Raw genomic sequence first — 18784 nt, 5'->3', positions numbered from 1 at the left:
TCATCCCACGAAGAATAGGTTCTTCGTGGGGAGGCTGCAAACCAGTAAAGCTGCAAACTGTTAGACAATTTGCAGCAAAACATAAATACACACACACAAAAATAACAGATAAACTAAATGCAACATGCATTGGTTCATACTTACAACACTGGTAAGATACCGAGGTCGTCGAAGAACACAAGAGCTTTTAAAACCGGTTTATCCTCAACGTCTAATCAAATCAAAAGTTTAGAAAAATGTTTTAAACTAGAAAATAAAAACTAAAAATTCTGAAAAATAAAAATAAAAACAGATAGAAAAGATAAATCACTTGGATTCGACTTGTGTTTAGTGTAACCTTTGATTATTTCCGCAATTTTGCACTTTTTAAGAGATTATCTTAGTTATTGTAGTAGGCCCCTCTTTTGAAGGTGACGTTACCCTCAACCCAGTAGTTTGAGTCAGCAAGGATACAATCCTAAAGGGTTGGATTATTGAAACATAATTAATTAAGTTATTAATGCGTAATGTGGTTGGCCCCTCTTTTGAAGGTGACGTTACCCTCGGCTAAGTAGTCTGAGTCAGCAGGGATGTAGTCCTAAGTAGCCGGGTTAAAGTTTTAATAGTAGCTTACATATGAGGGGATCAAAGAGTTTGGACCCCCGCCATCCAATACCAGTGGGTATTGAAGGAGGTCCTACTAAAATTGACCCGGGTCCTTGTAGGATCTATACATTGAACAAGGCAAGACTCTTACCAAACCATTCCCTTAACCCTCGACCAGGTAGCCAACATATCTCCATATAAACCGTGGAGATATGGATGGTGAAAATCTTTTATTTTATATAGACAGTAAAATAACGCCAAGACACCATGGACAAATGATAAGGAAGATTCACCTTCAACATAAGAAACTAGTTATTAAAGTCATTAATAGATAACCAAATAAAAAGTGCGAAAAGATTAAAAATAAAAAGTATTACACTAGACACTTGTCTTCACCAAGTGATGTAAGAGACTTAGGCAAACATGGCCTTTGATTGTCAAGAACTCTTACGATCAATCTTGGATCCCGAGACTACTCACACACTCTATGATGGATGATGGTGGTGGATGATGGTGTTGTGGTGGTGGTGGAGTGTGGGTGAAGTGTGAGAGAGGTGGTGTGCCAAGGGATGGTTTGCAAATGAGCCAAGCACCCTTATTTATACCCTGCACAGAAGACCCACTTTGTGCCAATAGGACTCACACCCTCTGGCAGTGGTTCAAGTTCCCATACTTGTTGTCTTTTAAACTGTTGGAGCTCTTCTTGCATAGCTTCTACCCAACTGTTGTCTTTTAGTGCCTCTTGATACTTGACTGGATGATGGAGTGATAGAAAGCCAGCAAAAAGACAGATGTTTTGGGATTGACTTCTAGTAAGAATCCCTTCACTGATGTTGCCAATGATTTGATCTGGTGGATGAGACTTCAAGAAGATTAAATCTTCTTTATATGGAACAATGGCATTTAAGGGTGAGGGCTGCAGATGTGAATCATCTGAGCTAACAACTGTTGGTGACTTTGATGATCCAACAGTGTCTTGAAATGGAGGTGGAGGGATAGGAGGAATTGGTGTCATAACCTGTTGGTTTTTATCCACTGTTTGTAGATTTTTATCAACAATGTTTATGGATGTGGAAGCAAAGGTTTGAGGACTACTTTGGTCAACAACTGTTGATGTAGCAGTGGGTGAGCTCTGACAGCTGTTTTGAACATTTGTTGTTGTGGAAATGGATGTAAATTTCTGTTTTGGAATGATAACTTCATATCCATTGTCTGATGGAGGAGTTGGAGATGGACCTGCATTGTTAGTCTTGACAGAAACATTTTCAAATGTAAATTTATCAAGATCAAATAACTCAGCAGGGTTTTGCAGGGATTTTCAGTGAAGAAAGTTCATTGAACTTTACATTCAAAGTCTCTTCCACACACTTAGTCCTAGTGTTAAACACTTTGTTGGCCTTAGCAGTGGTTGAGTATCCCAAATGATAACCACAATCTACTTTGGCTGCAAATTTTGAAATTGAGTCTTTTAAGTTTAAAATGAAACAAGGGCAGCCAAATACTTTAAAGTATGAGATCAGTGGTTTGATTTTATACAAAATTTCATAGGCAGTCTTTTAATGCCTGGGGTTGATCCAAACTCTGTTCTGGACATAGCAGGCAGTATTAACAGCCTCTGCCTAGAAAGTTAATGGCAAACCTGAATCTGCAAGTATGGTTCTTGCAGCCTCAATCAGTGTTCTGTTCTTTCTTTCAATAACCCCATTTTGTTTTGGTGTCCTTGGAATGTTGTACTGCCTTACAATTCCTTTTGACACACAAAACTCACCCAACTCCCTATTTCTGAATTCTGTGCCATTGTCACTCTTAAAGACTTTCACTGGCAAGTCAAATTGCTTTTCAACCTGTTTGACAAAATCTTGCAAAATGCATGCAGTCTCATCTTTAGAATGTAAGAAATAAGTCCATATAAACCTAGAAAAGTCATCTACAATTACCAAACAATATCTTTTCTTTTTAAGGCTCATGACTTTTACTGGGCCAAAAAGATCCATGTGCAGCATTTGCAAGCACTTGGTTGTTTTGGACTCTTCAATGGACTTAAATGAGCTTTTATGTTGTTTTCCTTTTAAACAAGAAACACAATGCTCAGGACAGGTGAATAATTTTTGTGGAAGACCTCTTACAAGGCCTTGTTTTGACAAAGCAGTGATTGTCTTGAGATTTGTGTGCCTCAATGTTCTGTGCCATAGTTCTGTCTCTTTGTTAGAGGCAGTTGAGAACAGATAGGCATCAGTCATAGGGCTCTCTTTTGACAGATCAACTACAAAGCATTGCCACTTCTTTAAGCAACAAGTTGAGTTTTTCCAGTTTTTATTATTTCTTCAATCTTTTTGACCATTTCTGGTCCAACAATCTTACAACACTCCTTAGTAAAGAATGACCCATAACCTTTGTCACTCATTTGTGAGAGACTAAGAAGGTTGAATTTTAGATTATCAATCAGATTGACATTTTCAAACTTAACTTTTCCAAACTGAACTGTACCAGAACTCATCACCTTTCCTTTACTATTATTACCAAAAGATATATGACCCCCTCCATGAGTTTTGAATTCTTTGAGTAGGGCTTTACATCTCGTCATGTGCCTAGAGCCTCCACTATCTACATACCAAAGACTATCTAAGAAGCTCCCTGCACATCAAGTAAATAATTAGTTGAGGAGGGTCTCCAAAGCGAATAAGGCTTTGGATGGGGTCACAACAGTGTCTGACTTAAGTTCAGGAACATGGACAGTGGTTAGCTCAGAGGTTTGAGCAGCTTTTGAAGTATTTGCCTCTAACCACTGTTGGGGACCATTTCCAATCAGCTGTTTGTATCCAAAGGGATGCCTGTGCACTTTTGGTTTAGAATGCTTTTTGTAAACCTCATAAACATGTGAGACCCTTTGGTATAGAGGTTGACTTTTTCCTCTTTGGAATTGGTTAGCCGGAGGTGCATCTGTCACTTGAACCTCTCTTATAACAGAGTTTTGGTTCAGCTGTTTTTTAACATCATAAAACAGCTGTTTGGACAGGCACAAATGATGGTTGTTTCTTGATTTGTGGAATTGATGGACTCATGAGTGTTTTTGAAGTGTACTCTTTTTTTTTTGACCTCAATGGTTTTGAGGTACACACACTCCTGAGTAAGATGGTTTGTTTTACCACAGATGGTGCAGCTTTTTGAAGGTCAATGGTACTTGTTTTGTTAATGTCATAGGCTTTTAAATGAAAATAATCTATTGTTAAATGATTTTTCTTTTCACAAAAGTCACAAAACAATTTTTTAACCTTTTCTCTCTTTTTCTTCTTTTCAGACTCCTTTGCAACAGAGTTTTGAACCACTGTTGGGATATCCTTAAGAGGAATTACCTTGGCCTTTGGTGCTTTTACACCATCTAATGTGGTGAAATCCATGGGTTTAAAATTTTCAAGGATGTCACACTCATCAGACCAAGTGGGTTTAAATTGGTATTTCTCAATCTCCTCAAAAGTGGAGGACCCCTCTGGTCTTTCAAGAGTGATTTTGTTGCCACTTTTATCAGTTATTTTGATTTCTTGACCATCCTTGTTATTGGGTATGATTTCAACAGAATCAGATTCATTTGCAGCAGTGTTTTCAACTTGGTCATTTTTCCGGAAACCTATGCCAAATTTTACATTGCTTTTAATCTATTTCTCAAGCATAACTTCATAACCTTTGTAGGATTCCACCCATTTTTCACATGTGATTTGGGTGGATTCCACCTCCTTTTTACAGGTCTGATATTTTTCTATCATTGCCTGAAGTTGGTCCTTAGTTATGCTATGCTCATGTTTGAGGCTGCAAATTTCATTTTCCTTCTCAGACAATTTGATTTTCAATTCTTTTAAAGATTTTTCAAATTGTATCTCATCTTTTAACAATTTATCTCTAAGGTTTTCATTCACCTCCGTAACATTTGCAAATGCTATGATGCATTTGTCTGAACATAGGTTTTTAAGAACCTGGGGTGATACCTTAGTTGCAGGCATCATGGCACAATCACAGACATGTTCACTTTCATATGGCTTCTTCTCTTCTGATTCAACAGACCAGGGATCAGACAGTGGTTCCATCAGGGGTTCTGAATTTTCTTCCAACAGTTGTTCATTAACAACAACAGTAACCACTGCTTCAGCAATTGTATCCACTGTTTCTGCACTGGATTCCCCTTCTTCAGTTTCAAGCCCTTCTGGAATAGACTCTAATGCTGCAAAACAGAATTCATTACTAGAAGATCATTCTTAGCATATAGAGCAAAGCTTTCATCAGCTAAATCTTCAGGCAAGCTACTCCAATCAACAAAGCCTTGGGTGAAGAAGCTTTGCTGATCTGTTTGAACAGAAGTTTGGGTAGCTTGTTGAGGTGCAACTTGTTGCACCTGAACCTGAGGAGCTGGGGCCTGGACATACTGTATCTGTGGAACAGGGGTTTGGACATAGTGCACTGGAACAGGTGTTGCAGGGTGTGCATAGTGAGCAGTGTATACATGAGCAGCAGGGGTATATTGGGTATAATGCATAATGTTTTGAGTTTGTTGAGGTTTAGAGCTAGGATGTGTGATGATTGGTCCATTATTTTTGCTCCTACATTCCCTAGCAAAATGACCTAACCTATTACACTTGTAGCATTTTATCATTGATTTATCCAACCCAACTTTCAAGTTCCCATGTAACCCTGGAAAATTTCTCCATGTTCTCTTATAGAACTTGCTGGTTCTAACACTCAGCAGTGCAAGTTGGTACAAAATATCCATCTCCTCCAGATCAGTTGGATCAAAGTGCTGGAGATCATTGAGTTGAAAGGACATATTATTAGAATTCTGGTTTTCTCCATTTGTTGTAAAAGCATAGTTGGATGAGTAAGAATCAGAGTTGTTAAAAGCTCCACAAGCTGTTATGTCAATATAATGATCATAACCCTGATCCTTACTACCAGCAGATTCTTCCCGACCCAGAAGAGTTGTGTTGCCAAAAGTATAATGATCAGCAACCTTACCAGACTCTTGTAACTTCTTTTTCTGGTTCAACTCCCTCTCATAGGTAAGGAGTCGACCATGAAGCTGGGTCAGACTAAGTTCTTTGAACCCAACCGAATTTCTGGTTACAAAAGCAATTGTGTCCCATTTTTCAGGAAGTGACCTTAGAAACCTACTATTTAGAGTTGATTTAGCAAATTCAACATTTACAAGTTTCAATTCACTTATGAGACAACTAAAACGTTCAAACTGTTGTGTTAATGAGTCACCCTTGATGTGACAAAAGGTTTCATACTGTTGATTCAAAACCTCCCTATTGTTTTCAATTACTTCTTCAGTACCACCAAACTGTTCCTTAAGTGCATCCCACAATTCCTTGGCACTTTTACAGTGTAACAGCCCAGCATAGATTTCACTGGGAAGTGCTGATGCTACTATGCTAAAGGCCTTTGCATCTATTTCAATTTTTAATATCCTGTTCGGAATAGTTTTCAATTTTCTTAGGTACAAAGGTTTTTGGATCCTCAGAACTCGGCACCATTGGAACATGTGGTCCAAAGGCAACCGACTTTCAACATCCTGTATTTTGTTGAGCCAAAATGTGACCCATCCTACGCTGCCAGATGTTGTATCCGGATCTGACCAACATAGGTGGTTTAAAGAGTGTGCCAGTGTCATTAGTGTTTTGTGATTGTGATGCCATTCTGGTTGTTTTACAGGTCTTGAATAATCAACTTTTATACGTGATTATACCTTACTCTGTTTTTCAACTAAATATGAACAATCGAAAGTATCAATGAAATCGAGCTGAACTTTTACGTCAAAATGATTGTTAGATCAAATTTGACTGTCCAAAGCTCTGATACCAATTGTTAGGATCTGATTTTCTTAGATTGTGTTGTTTAATTAAAATGAAGATGAAACAGAGATATGAATTGCAGCAGAATATGGAAATAAACTTTTGATAACACAATCAATGGAGAATAGTTTTAAGTAAACATGATTTCATTCAGTCGAAAGATTGTATCTATTACAAGATTCAACTAATTGCATGTACACACTAAACTCCCCCTCAGCCTGAGCTCTGTGATTTGTTCGTACTGAATGACTTGTGCTGAAAGAGCTAATAGAACAGTACAGAGTACTGTTCTATTTATAGTACAAGCAAACCACTGAGCATCTTTGGCTGACGTCACGATGAAAGTGACATCTAACCTCCTAACTGACTCTAAACATTGTTAGATATAAACCACTGATTACATAGACACTGGTTACAATTAAACTACTGATTCTTCTTTCGAGTGTTGTAGTTTAAGCACTGATATTGAGCATTAGTGCTTTCTTCAAAAGAGTGATCAGTCCTTGAATGGGCAGTGCTTTAATCTTCAGCAGTGCTTGGAATACAACAGTAGATAGAGCTTTAGTCTTTACATTCCATCAGGTCTTGGCTAACAGTTGTTGTGATGATCAGTGCTTGGAGTCCATCAGTTGTTAGAGCCACTGTTAAGGGGAGAATCTTGTGCAAACACTTCTTATGATGATCATCAGTTCTTGAACCAATTTTGGCTTTCCTTATCATCTGTTCTTTTAGGACAAACAATGGTCTTTTAACGTTTTATTATAACAAATTAAAAAATAAAACTAACCTTTTGTCCTTCATTAAAAGAGAGAAAAAAGACAAAAATTTTGTATGTTAACTGAAAAATCCGAGTAGATTTTGATTTTGGATGAAATGGCAACAAAATTGAAACCATAGCAATCCGGATTTAAAAGGTTTGAGTTTTGGATTAAAGTGTCAAAAGTGAACAAAACTCAGGAACCATTTTGACAGTTTACTCCCATTTTTATTATTATAATATAAAGTAATAATTATTTAATAGATGTTTTACACATATAGTAAAAAAATCATTTTAAAGAATAAGAAGTTGTTGTAATATTAATATTATTTGAATTTGATTATTATAAATAGAATTGTTACTAATAACTAATTATATATTATAGATTAAGTTAAAAGGTAAATGATCAATATCTAAGTAAATTAAAAAATAAAACATTTAATAGTATTAAGTTGTTAAGGAATTTTTCATTATTTTGTAATAATTAATTTATAATAATAATAATAGTGAATTGAAAAAGAGAATGACATGTGACATTAAGTAGACTATTTTATTAGTATTAGATTAGATTTGCGATTTTTTTCCATCCATATTTTATTTTTTTTCTGTTAGTGCTTATGCATTGGACTTGATGAGTATGGGCAAGAAGTATAATTCTAAGACAACACGGCGTGGAGGGGCTTGAAAAATAGGTGTTATGCGACATGTGGATGATACATAAGCACGCATCAGAAAATGCGTGATCGAAAAAACGGGGGTGTAGAAGAGGTTCGTTATTCGACACGTGACACCTATTTAGTATCATTATTTTCTGTTTAAAGATTATATAAAACCAATTAAATTTAATTTAGGAACATTAATATTAATGGAAAAAAAACATAAATATTAAAAACCACATAAAATTCAAGTTACATAAACAAAAAGTAAAAAAAAATTACATAAACCTAAAAAAATTAAATAAATATAAAAAAATTACATAAACTTCAATCATCCTCTTCGTCTTCGTCAGAGTCGTCATGTGGAAGGCTCCAAATGTGTGCAACGAAATCCGCTCGAAGGTTGTGATGTGTTGTATCATGTTTAATTTCGATGAAGTTCGCTTCTTTTTCTTGATCACTTAATTCTTAATTCTACGACGCTTGGTTGACTCGTCTCCTCGTAATACTCGCAAATTGTGTGTCCCTCATTCTCCGAAATCATGTTCTGCAAAATAACGCACGTGTACACGACATTTCGAGTTCTTGGCATAATTCTACACGTCACCTTTAAAATATGTCATCTTGACTAGAAAACACTAAATACTCATTCGACGTCTTTTTGTGCCGCCATTTGAGCCCCATTAAACTTACATCTCTTTTCGTCTAACGTTGTTTTCCGTCTAAATGATTTTACAAACATGGCCCAATACGGGTAAATCCGTTAGATAATAACAATATTTGTACTCTGCACCGTTAAATTGAAAAGAACCTTTCGTTCTAACACCGTTCATATGTCGAAAGCCGTCCCATAAGCCAATTATCTAAGCGCGACCGTGAGTTTTTTGCAATGTGCTAAATCTTAGACGACCACGCGCATCCTTTCCTTGTCGAAAAAAATCATATTTACTTAATAAATTGTTTGATATTCTAAGAAATAATTTAGGGCTCATACGAAAAAGTACAATGATCATAAGTAAGGTTTGGGGAAAAATAATCACTTACCAATAACTCACGTGCGGTGACTCGGTCACGTACTATGTATTTTTCTCCTCTTGATTTCTGAGAAGCACCCTTTGTTTTCTATTATATTTCTGTTTGAACCGCTTTTTGAAACGCTTAAATTATGAGTGGCGACTCATCGTCATGTCATCTGACGAGAATAAAATTAAATCGTTAAGCTCAGACGATGATGAAGAAGATGAAGGTGAAGAATTTGAGCCTTTCATTTAAAAAAAAATGTAAAAAATGGGAGAAAATAGGTAGCTGGGAAGAGATAAATGGATGATTGAGTAGAGGTCCAAGTGTGTGTGTGTGTGTGTGTGTATATATAGAAACGAGATCAAGAGAAAACGCCCAAAAGTGTAAAAGTGTGAGAACGGTGAGAACACATCCTGGCCCAACACGTGGCGCTCGATATAATTAGGGCTTATGGGCTTTTTTGTCATTTTATCTTCCCCTTTTCCAATTCCGCGTTTCACAATATTGATTTATTTTTGGGGTTTAAGATTTTTGGCGTTAACCAAATTCAATAATTATATTGCGTTTTAATAGTTTCATTGTATTAACATTTTGGCGTTTATGGCGTTTTTTCAAATCTCTCTGAATGGCGTTTTAGACAAGATGGCCCATTGTTCTATTATTTTTTATATACATTTTCACGTTTGTGGTATCTTGGCGTTTTACAATATAAAATTATATTACAACCACAGGGAAAAAAATAGAATCGAAAAAAATAAATTAAAAATCCTAATCGGATCTCTCTTCACAATCTTCACTGTCATCAGTCTCTCTCTTCTTTAATACTACAAGAGCTGTCACCAAATATATGTCGTTTTATGTAAAACTTAACAAACCAATCGGTTTGATTTTTTTGCCTGCTCGTCTTTTGAAGTAGCTTTTTGTGGATGTTTGGGGACATAGATCTATGACGTGTGGGTGGGTTTTTTGTTTTTGTTCTTCAACTTGATCTTCATCTTTATAATCATTTCACTCTTCAGTGTCATTGATCTCTTCTTCTCATCCAAGTCTTCTTCAAGAACAAAGAACACAAAATGACATATGACTGTCATCAGTATCTTTTTCTTGATGATTTGTCCATCTCATGCAGCAAAATTTTAATGAGTTATTCCCCTCACCTAACAATCCATTCAGTGAAACTTCACGAAGAACAATACTAAATATCCAAGAAAGCATATTAGCCATCTTTGATTTGTTTAATTTTTTTGCGTTTTATAGTGAGTGGTATTTAGTAGTATTGGCGTTTTTTTTGTTTGATCAAATGGAAGTTGCTGAGTCGTATCATTTTATAGGATGTCTTTTTGGCGCGTTGGTTAGGCGGTGCATTATTATAATAAAGTATTTGTCGTCTCAGTTAGTGTTTTGTAATTATTGTTTTTTATAAGCTTTATCTCTCAGTTAGTGTTTTGTAATTATTGTTTTTTATAAGCTTTATCTCTGAAGTCTGTAAGACGTCCCATATTTCAAGTTTGGTGTTTTAGATTCTAATATAATAAATTTTCCGTCTCTTCAGTTTTACTGTTTTGTAGTTACTGTTTCTAGTTACATTTTCAAGTTTGTTTTTATTTTTTTTATTTTTTTCATTTTGTGGGTTTTTTATGATACTTGTCCAACGTAATTTAATTATGGTTTGGTAGTTTTTGGGGCGTTTTATGGCATGTTAGCGTTTTGACAAGCATTTGGCTATGGGGCGTTTTTATTACATATGGCGTTGTTATTATATAACAATCAACTGAAAAAGAAAATTAATATATACATATACATACATATATATATATATATATCTGTGTATATATATATATATATATAAATAATTGATCTTCCAAATCTTCACTGTCACCGGTCTCTTTCTTCTTTTTTTAATCATCTTAACTAGCTGTTTTGACTTTCGTATGATTCACTTTGTTTTTTTTGTTTTTGAAGTAGTTTTTTTTTTTTTTTTTTTTTTTTTTTTTTTTTGTCGCCGCTTGGGAGCACAAAGTCTGAAATCGGCCTCTTTTTCTTGAAGATTTGTCCATCTCATGCAGCAAAATATTATTAAGTTTACATCCTTCAGCCAACAATCTTGAATTTCCAATGAACGATGTTTGATTTTTTAAATTTTTGCCGGTTTACCGAGAAAAAGAACGCCACTAAATAAAAGCACCTTAAACCTCTAAATTTGATCATTCTAAAATCAATAATGCTTTGCTGTATGAGATGGACAACATTGTTAATCCTCAGTTGAGAAAGATGTCTGACAATGTTGTCCACCCCATATAGCTAAACTTTATTGACAACAAATTTCAATAATGTTTTTGTATGTCTTGGCGTTATAAATTGGATGAAAGTTGAGGATAAAGTCTAAAAGATTTTACTTAATGAAATGGACAATATTCTCACTTAAGGATTTCAAATAAACGTTTTGGTTTAGAGGATATTTGATATTTGGGTTTTTTAGTGTTCTAAGACGAATGGTATATATTATATATGGCGTTTGAGTTTTTATGTGTTTTAATAGAAGGTCTGAGATGTTGTATATATAGGATGTTTTTTGTTGGTTTTTTTAGGCGGGATTTTATTATAATTAATTTTGGCGTTTTATATCTAATGGCGTTTTTTAGATTATGATGGTGTGTGCTATTTTAAGTTAAGGTGGTAATTTTAATGGCGTTTTATTTCATGAGATGAGACGGCGTTTTGTGTAAAGAAGTCAAAAGACGTTTTTACCCTTAATGAATCGCGCCATAGCAATAAAAGTTATGTTTTACGATAACGCCACCGCGTCATCTAGTCCATAGATTGTTTTAATCTAACGATCCATAACTGTTCTCCCCCCGTTCTCACACTTTTCACCGTTTTCTCTAAATCCTGACCCTATATATAATATAGATTTATGACCGATCCATTGACAAGTTATTAGTCGAAAGTCGAAAATCAATATTATGAGACAACTTACGAAAACCTTATATCCAAATTTGTGATGGATCATGGAATGTTTGTCACAAATTAGCTTTTACCCGACAAATAATGAAAAGACTTCAAGAAAATCCTATATGAATGCTTATTCGGTAAGTAACTATGGACATGCTTTAAAACTTTAGTTTTTATTATTCTATATTTTAATACTAGGTTAGAACCCCGTGTATTACACGGTTTGAATAAATGTAATTTTATATATTAAATAATAAAAAGTTATATCTTTATCTTTATGAACCTCGTATATTGTATGGGTTAAATAAATACAATTTTATATATCAAATAATAAAAAAAATTACACCTTTAAAAACATGTGTATTACACAGATTAAATAAATGTAATTCTGTGTACTAAATACTAAAAACGTTGTATCTTTAAAAAAACCCATGTATAATCGGGTTGAATAAATCTACCAAATAATACAAAAATTACATCCTTAAAAACCTCGTATATTACACGTGTTGAATAGATCTAAAAAAGAGTTGTATCTTTAAAAACCATGTGTATTACACATATTAAATAAACGTAATTTTTTTTATTTTAAATACTAAAAACGTGGTATCTCTAAAAAAACCCATGTATAGTCGGGTTGAAAAATCTACCAAATAATAAAAAAATTATATCCTTAAAAAACCCCGTGTATTACACGTGTTGAATAAATAAACCCTGCGTTTTACACGAGTTGAATAAATATAGTTTTGTATACCAAATAATAATAAAAAGTTATATTTTTAATAAATTAGAGTAACATTTAATATTAATTTATTATTTATGTATTTAATATAAGATAAGTAGGAAAAAGAGTTATTTGTTTTAAAATAATATATTAAATTAACAATTTAGATTTGAGAATATTAATATTTTATTAAAGTATGATAAGATTTAATATTAATTTATTATTTACTAGGTTATCACCCGCGAACTTCGCGGGTTAAACCACTTAAATGATGTGAACAACGGTTGAATAATGTACACAGGCTACACCTTTTGATTTTTTTATATTGTGAATTTCATTTAAATTACGTACGACAATAAATAAAGAATAACAACAATAATTAAATTTAAATATAAAAATCTTAAAGTATACAAATAATTAATAAATGTGTAAATATTTCTTTACCTACAACCATTTGCTATTTTATTTCTCATACTACTATCTCCATCTAATATTAGTAGTTTAATTATGTCTCTGCTTTTAACTCTTGACAGCGCTACATAAATCCACGCATCAGCAATATTAGTAAAACAAATAACATCCATCCATGCATGATGAACACTTAGGTATTCACCTAAATTTATATCCTGCCAAAAACAAAAGAAGTATATTGTAACAAAATTGTAAATTAAATATACCACCATGCTACATAGGTTGATATAGCATGCGAGTTGTGTTAAATAACCAATGTAGCGTCCCATTCGCATAAAATTGATTGATGTGGCTTACACGTCACTTTTTTTTACAATTAGGACGCGAAATTAGCTATTTACTTGTAGGTCCCTCTCGGAGGATGACGAACCTAAACCTTGTTATACAAACCCACTAGCGAGTGCGGAATCCAAGCTAGCAAGCAAACCGAGATGAAACAAGTATAAACACAAACACACAAAGGTTCACCGATTAACACCACTTGTATTAATACGAATGAAGGTTCCGGTTACAAGCACAATGTTTACAAATCAGTTTTGCAAACTCTCAAGGTGTGTGTGTGTTTCGGACAGAATGCTCTCAACTTTCTATCTCTCTATGTGTGCATCTATCTTTCTGTCTCTCTAAATGAAAAGAACACACTGCATGGGTATTTATACCCAAACACAGCAGGTCTGACCGAAGGATCCGATAGATGTCACGAAGGATCATCTATCGATGTTGAACCTGTCGAAGGATCAGGAATACTGATCCAAAGATCATCTTTCGATCAGACTTCCATCGAAGGGTTCTCAGAGACCTTGAAAGACTATCTATCGAGGCTCATCCATCGAAGGTTCAACTTTCGAGCTCATCGAAGGATCTAAACTATCCTTCGATGAGACATCCTTCGAACCAAACATGTTTCATTCATAAACTAACTGTTTGGCCAAGTCAAACTAGGAGGATAGTTGACTTGGTCAAACTTACAAGACTAACATAGACATCGTTTTTCATCGAGACGAATACAGACAAAGTACAGACACAAGTGCACCAACAAACTCCCCCTTGGCTGTAGCTTTGTCTTGATCTTCGATGGATGCAGATTTGTCTCGATCTTGATCATCGTTGATCTTCGTGTCTTCAAGTCTCGGATGTCCTTTCAAGTCTTCAATGTCGGAGGATCTTCAAAGTCTTCACGTCTTGAAAGCAGAAAGTGTATCAACAAACTACCCGTATCATGTAGGAAGTGTGTTGACAAACTCCCCCTTAACATAAGCTCCCCCTTGAGTTATGCTCGTGAGAAACTTGATCTTTATGAAGTGAGATCCTTGTGGTGTTGATGATGGTCCGCGGCAACTCGATCATCTTCATCTTTTGAGTGCCTTCACGTCGTGTCTTCATTCCAAAGCTTGTCATCGACCATGTTCTCCTAGCCTTTAGAATCTGCACATGCAAGAAATCTAAACGCGTAATGAGAACAAATGCTTGGAATAGTTAGTATAAACAAATGACACACGAATGACCATGTCACTATCAAACACCGTCCGACAGTTTGAAAGTTTAATAAATTTCTCAATTTTAGATTTAACTTTCAAAACTTGCAAATTTCGACCGTTTATGAAGATTTAGTCAAATCGGTTTTCGTTCAGGTTTCAGGTAACGAAGACTCGAGCTCCAACATCGTACGATCGAAAATAAAGTAGAAATAAAATCTTTTTGGCTTTTATAAAGTTTATATTAGAACACACCTAAAATCTTTTTGGTATTTTTGAGTAAATTAAAAGACAACAATTTTAATATCTTTTGAGTGTTATCAAACGACATCACCGCTAATGTCGTGCTGATATGCACCAAACGACGAAACTGTTTAAAATAAGACAATAAAAGTTAAGCAGTAAATAAATATATACAGACATTCTTTTTGCGAGTTTCGAGGGTAAGAGAATCATATCAGTGTACGGTCATGTCAAAACACTCTTGTTGTTCAGTTAGTTAACATTAAGATAAGCATCCTATAACAATTATCGATATTGTTGTCCACTTAAGCTCAACTTATCAGATGTAATCATGGCGAGGGGATACGTTAAGGTATGATTTATACTTACTGACCGGTGTTCATCCACATCACGACACATTCCCGTATCAAGGTATGCACGAGAGTTCATCTTACCGGTGAGTATACCGATTATCATCTGTTTGACCGTATATGATGTGAGATTCTCACTTATTTTGATTTGAAAACAAGCCCTATGTGATATAATCACTTATTGATAAGGAACTTGATTTTCATATGCATGAGGGCACAGGAGCAAGTCCGTGAACAGGTCAGTACTTTCGTACAGCAGAGAGACGAACTTGACTCCCGGATAAATGTGATATTTTATCACTTATTTGAATTGGACATGTGATTGTTTATCACTTATTGAGGTCGAATGCAGTATGTAATATGTACACGTATGTATAGTATCATGGAAGATCTAGACTTGCGTCCCCGTTATTTTTCGGTAAAAGATACAACCATGATACCCAGATGATAAGCAGCATAAAGACCGAATATCTCAGAACCTCGGCAATCTATCAAACGAAATTTCGGTACTAAGACCATATGCCAATGAATGGTTCCCACCTGATCTTCAGTCGATTTAAGTTTATATCACCCTGCACACTTTAAAATGATTGTGAGCCTACCGATACATCTTATATAGAGCTGCTTTTCGTTTTTCATTTTAAGGTTTAAAGAGGTTTGGATAGACCACTGATGTACTATCATTTTCTCTTTTGCTCGCCAGGAAACTCATTTTTGTTTTTCTATTGTTTTTGTGTTTTTGAAATTTTTCGATGTTTTTGGATTTTCCGATTTTTGGATTTACTCCCCCTAAAATCAATAAACTAAGACAAATTTAAAAACACAAAGGTATTTACAAAAATGATTTTCCGACGTTGGTTTACTCTTGCTTGACCTTAATGCCGTTTACCAATAATAAAAAGTCAAATCTGGATTTGTCAAATGCTTTGGTAAAAAGGTCGGCACGTTGGTCATCGGTGTGGACCTTAACAACATCGATTAGCCTTTTCTCAAAGCAATCACGTATGAAGTGATATTTAATTTTGATGTGTTTGGTCTTTGAGTGCTGCACAGGATTTCTAGTGATCTGTAAAGCAGCAGAATTATCAACGTAAATAGGAGTAGTTAGGAATTCAAAACCGTAGTCCCGAAATTGTTGTTGGATCCAAAGAACTTGGGAGCAACAACTTGAGGCAGCAATGTATTCAGCTTCGCATGTTGATGTAGCGACGCACGTCTGCTTCTTGCACTGCCATGTGACTAGGCGATTTCCTAAAAACTGACATCCAGCCGTTGTGGATTTGCCGTCGATTTTGCATCCGCCATGATCAGAATCACTGAATGCGATCAAGTCAAAGTTATTATCCCTAGGGTACCACAGACCGGTGTCAGGGTAAGCCTTCAAATAACGAAAAATCCTTTTTACAGTTGCAAGATGTGAGGCCTTCGGGTTGACTTGATATCTGGCAAGCAGGCACGTTGGGTACACTATGTCTGGCCTTGATGCTGTGAGGTACATAAGAGATCCGATCATTGCGCGATAGTATGAGGGGCTAACAGCTTCACCCTTCAAGTCAGGAGTAATTCCGTGATTTTGTGGCAGTGGGGTACCAATGGGCGTTGCATCAGACATCTGGAACCGGCTCAAGATGTCACCAACATATTTAGTCTGATGGATGAATATCCCAGACTCAGTTTGTTGCACTTGTAGGCCCAAGAAAAAGGTCATTTCCCCCATAGCACTCATCTCGAATTTATCCTGCATAATGCGCTCGAAATTCCTACACAAGACATCATTAGTAGAACCAAAAATAATATCATCAACATATACCTGTACCAGAAGAAGATCTCCATCTTGTTCCTTGATGAAAAGAGTACAATCGATAAGACCTCTTCGAAAACCGTTCTCCAGCAGATAGGTAGATAAGGTTGCATACCAAGCTCGTGGCGCTTGATGAAGACCATAGAGAGCTTTGTTTAGCAACCAAACCCGATCGGGGTGGACAGGATCTTCAAAACCTGGAGGTTGTTCGACGTACACCTCTTCTTCAACCACACCATGTAAGAATGCACTTTTGACGTCCATCTGATAAACCTTGAATCCTTTGAATGAGGCATAAGCCAGAAAGATCCGAATAGCTTCCAGACGTGCAACAGGTGCATAAACTTCGTTGTAGTCGATCCCTTCTATCTGTCGAAAACCTTGAATGACTAAACGTGCTTTGTTCCGAATAACCACTCCACGGTCATCTTTCTTGCATTTGAAGACCCATCGAGTGCCAATTTTCTTGTAATTCTCAGGTCTTTCAACAAGCTTCCAAACACCAAGCTTTTGAAATTGCTGCAATTCTTCCTGCATGGCTTCAACCCAAGCACTATCTTTCAACGCTTCTTTCCACGATTTTGGTTCTTCTTGTGACACGTAACACGCGAAGGACCAGTCATTTTGTTGACCAGATTCTCTTATAGCTGAATACAAACCAGCATTCCGGTTGTTTCTCAGCTGATTACGCGTCTGCACACCGCGATGGACATCTCCTATAATATTCTGCTGGGGGTGGGTATCATGAATCCTCATTTCAGGATTTTCTGGCACACGTGCATTGATACCCAAATTGTTAAGATTAAGATCAACAACCAACTCCACACCAGGAATGTGTGTAGAAGTGGATGCATTCCCTTCAGCAGTGTCTACATTCTGCGTATGAGGTGTATCAACAGAAGCACCTTGAACAGGAGCAGCTGGAGCCGAAGATCCTTCAGCTGCATCATGATATTCATCATCTTCAGAAGATTCATTATAATCAGCAGCATCTTCATAAACCTCATTTTGAACCACATTGTTGACAGACGAAGAAGCTTGAGGGTCAACAACAATAGGTCTAACCAAAGGCGAGACAGCAGCGTTGTCACTTTCCAACAACATCCTAGCCGCTGCTGATTCTTCGTCAAAGGTTGGCAGATTGAAGGAGTCAAATAGTCCATCATAATCGAACATCCACGGATCACCCGGAGCCCTAACAGGACTCGTGTACCTTTGAACCCTCACTTCACTCCATAGCTCAATCTTTTTGGTAGCTAGATTCCAAACACGAAAATTCGGAGTAGCATATCCAAGGAAGAAACCCTCGATAGCTCGTGCTCCAAACTTTCCATCCGGCTCAATCATAGTACATGGAGCACCAAACGGTTCTAGGTAAGAAAGATCCGGTTTCCTTTTCTGAAGGAGTTCGAAACAAGTTTTGCCATGTCTCTTTACTGTAAGAACTCTGTTTAACGTGTAGCATGCAGCCGATACAGCCTCCCCCCAGAATTGAATAGGGAGTTCCGACTCTACTAACATTGTTCTTGCAGTTTCGATAATCGTCCGATTCTTCCTCTCCGCGACACCATTTTGTTGTGGAGTATAACGAGAACTGTACTCATGAAGAATGCCTTTAGAAGTACAAAACTCATCCATAACTTGATTCTTGAATTCGGTTCCATTGTCGCTTCGGATCCTCTTCACTTTCAACGAGTAGAGATTCTCCAACATTGTAAGAAGATCCTTGAGGATGCCAGGAGTTTGACTTTTGTGTGCCATGAAGGATACCCAAGAAAATCTAGAATAATCATCAGTAACAACTAGACAATAAGGATCTCCGAACGTTGTCTTGTGCTTCATAGGTCCGAAAAGGTCCATATGAAGACGTTCGAGAGGCATGCTGACAGTGTTGATTTTCTTCAAAGGGTGAG

The sequence above is a fragment of the Helianthus annuus genome, chromosome 4 (assembly GCF_002127325.2).
Source record: "Helianthus annuus cultivar XRQ/B chromosome 4, HanXRQr2.0-SUNRISE, whole genome shotgun sequence".
Taxonomy (NCBI): Eukaryota; Viridiplantae; Streptophyta; class Magnoliopsida; order Asterales; family Asteraceae; genus Helianthus; species Helianthus annuus.
This window is presented reverse-complemented; position numbering follows the sequence as displayed.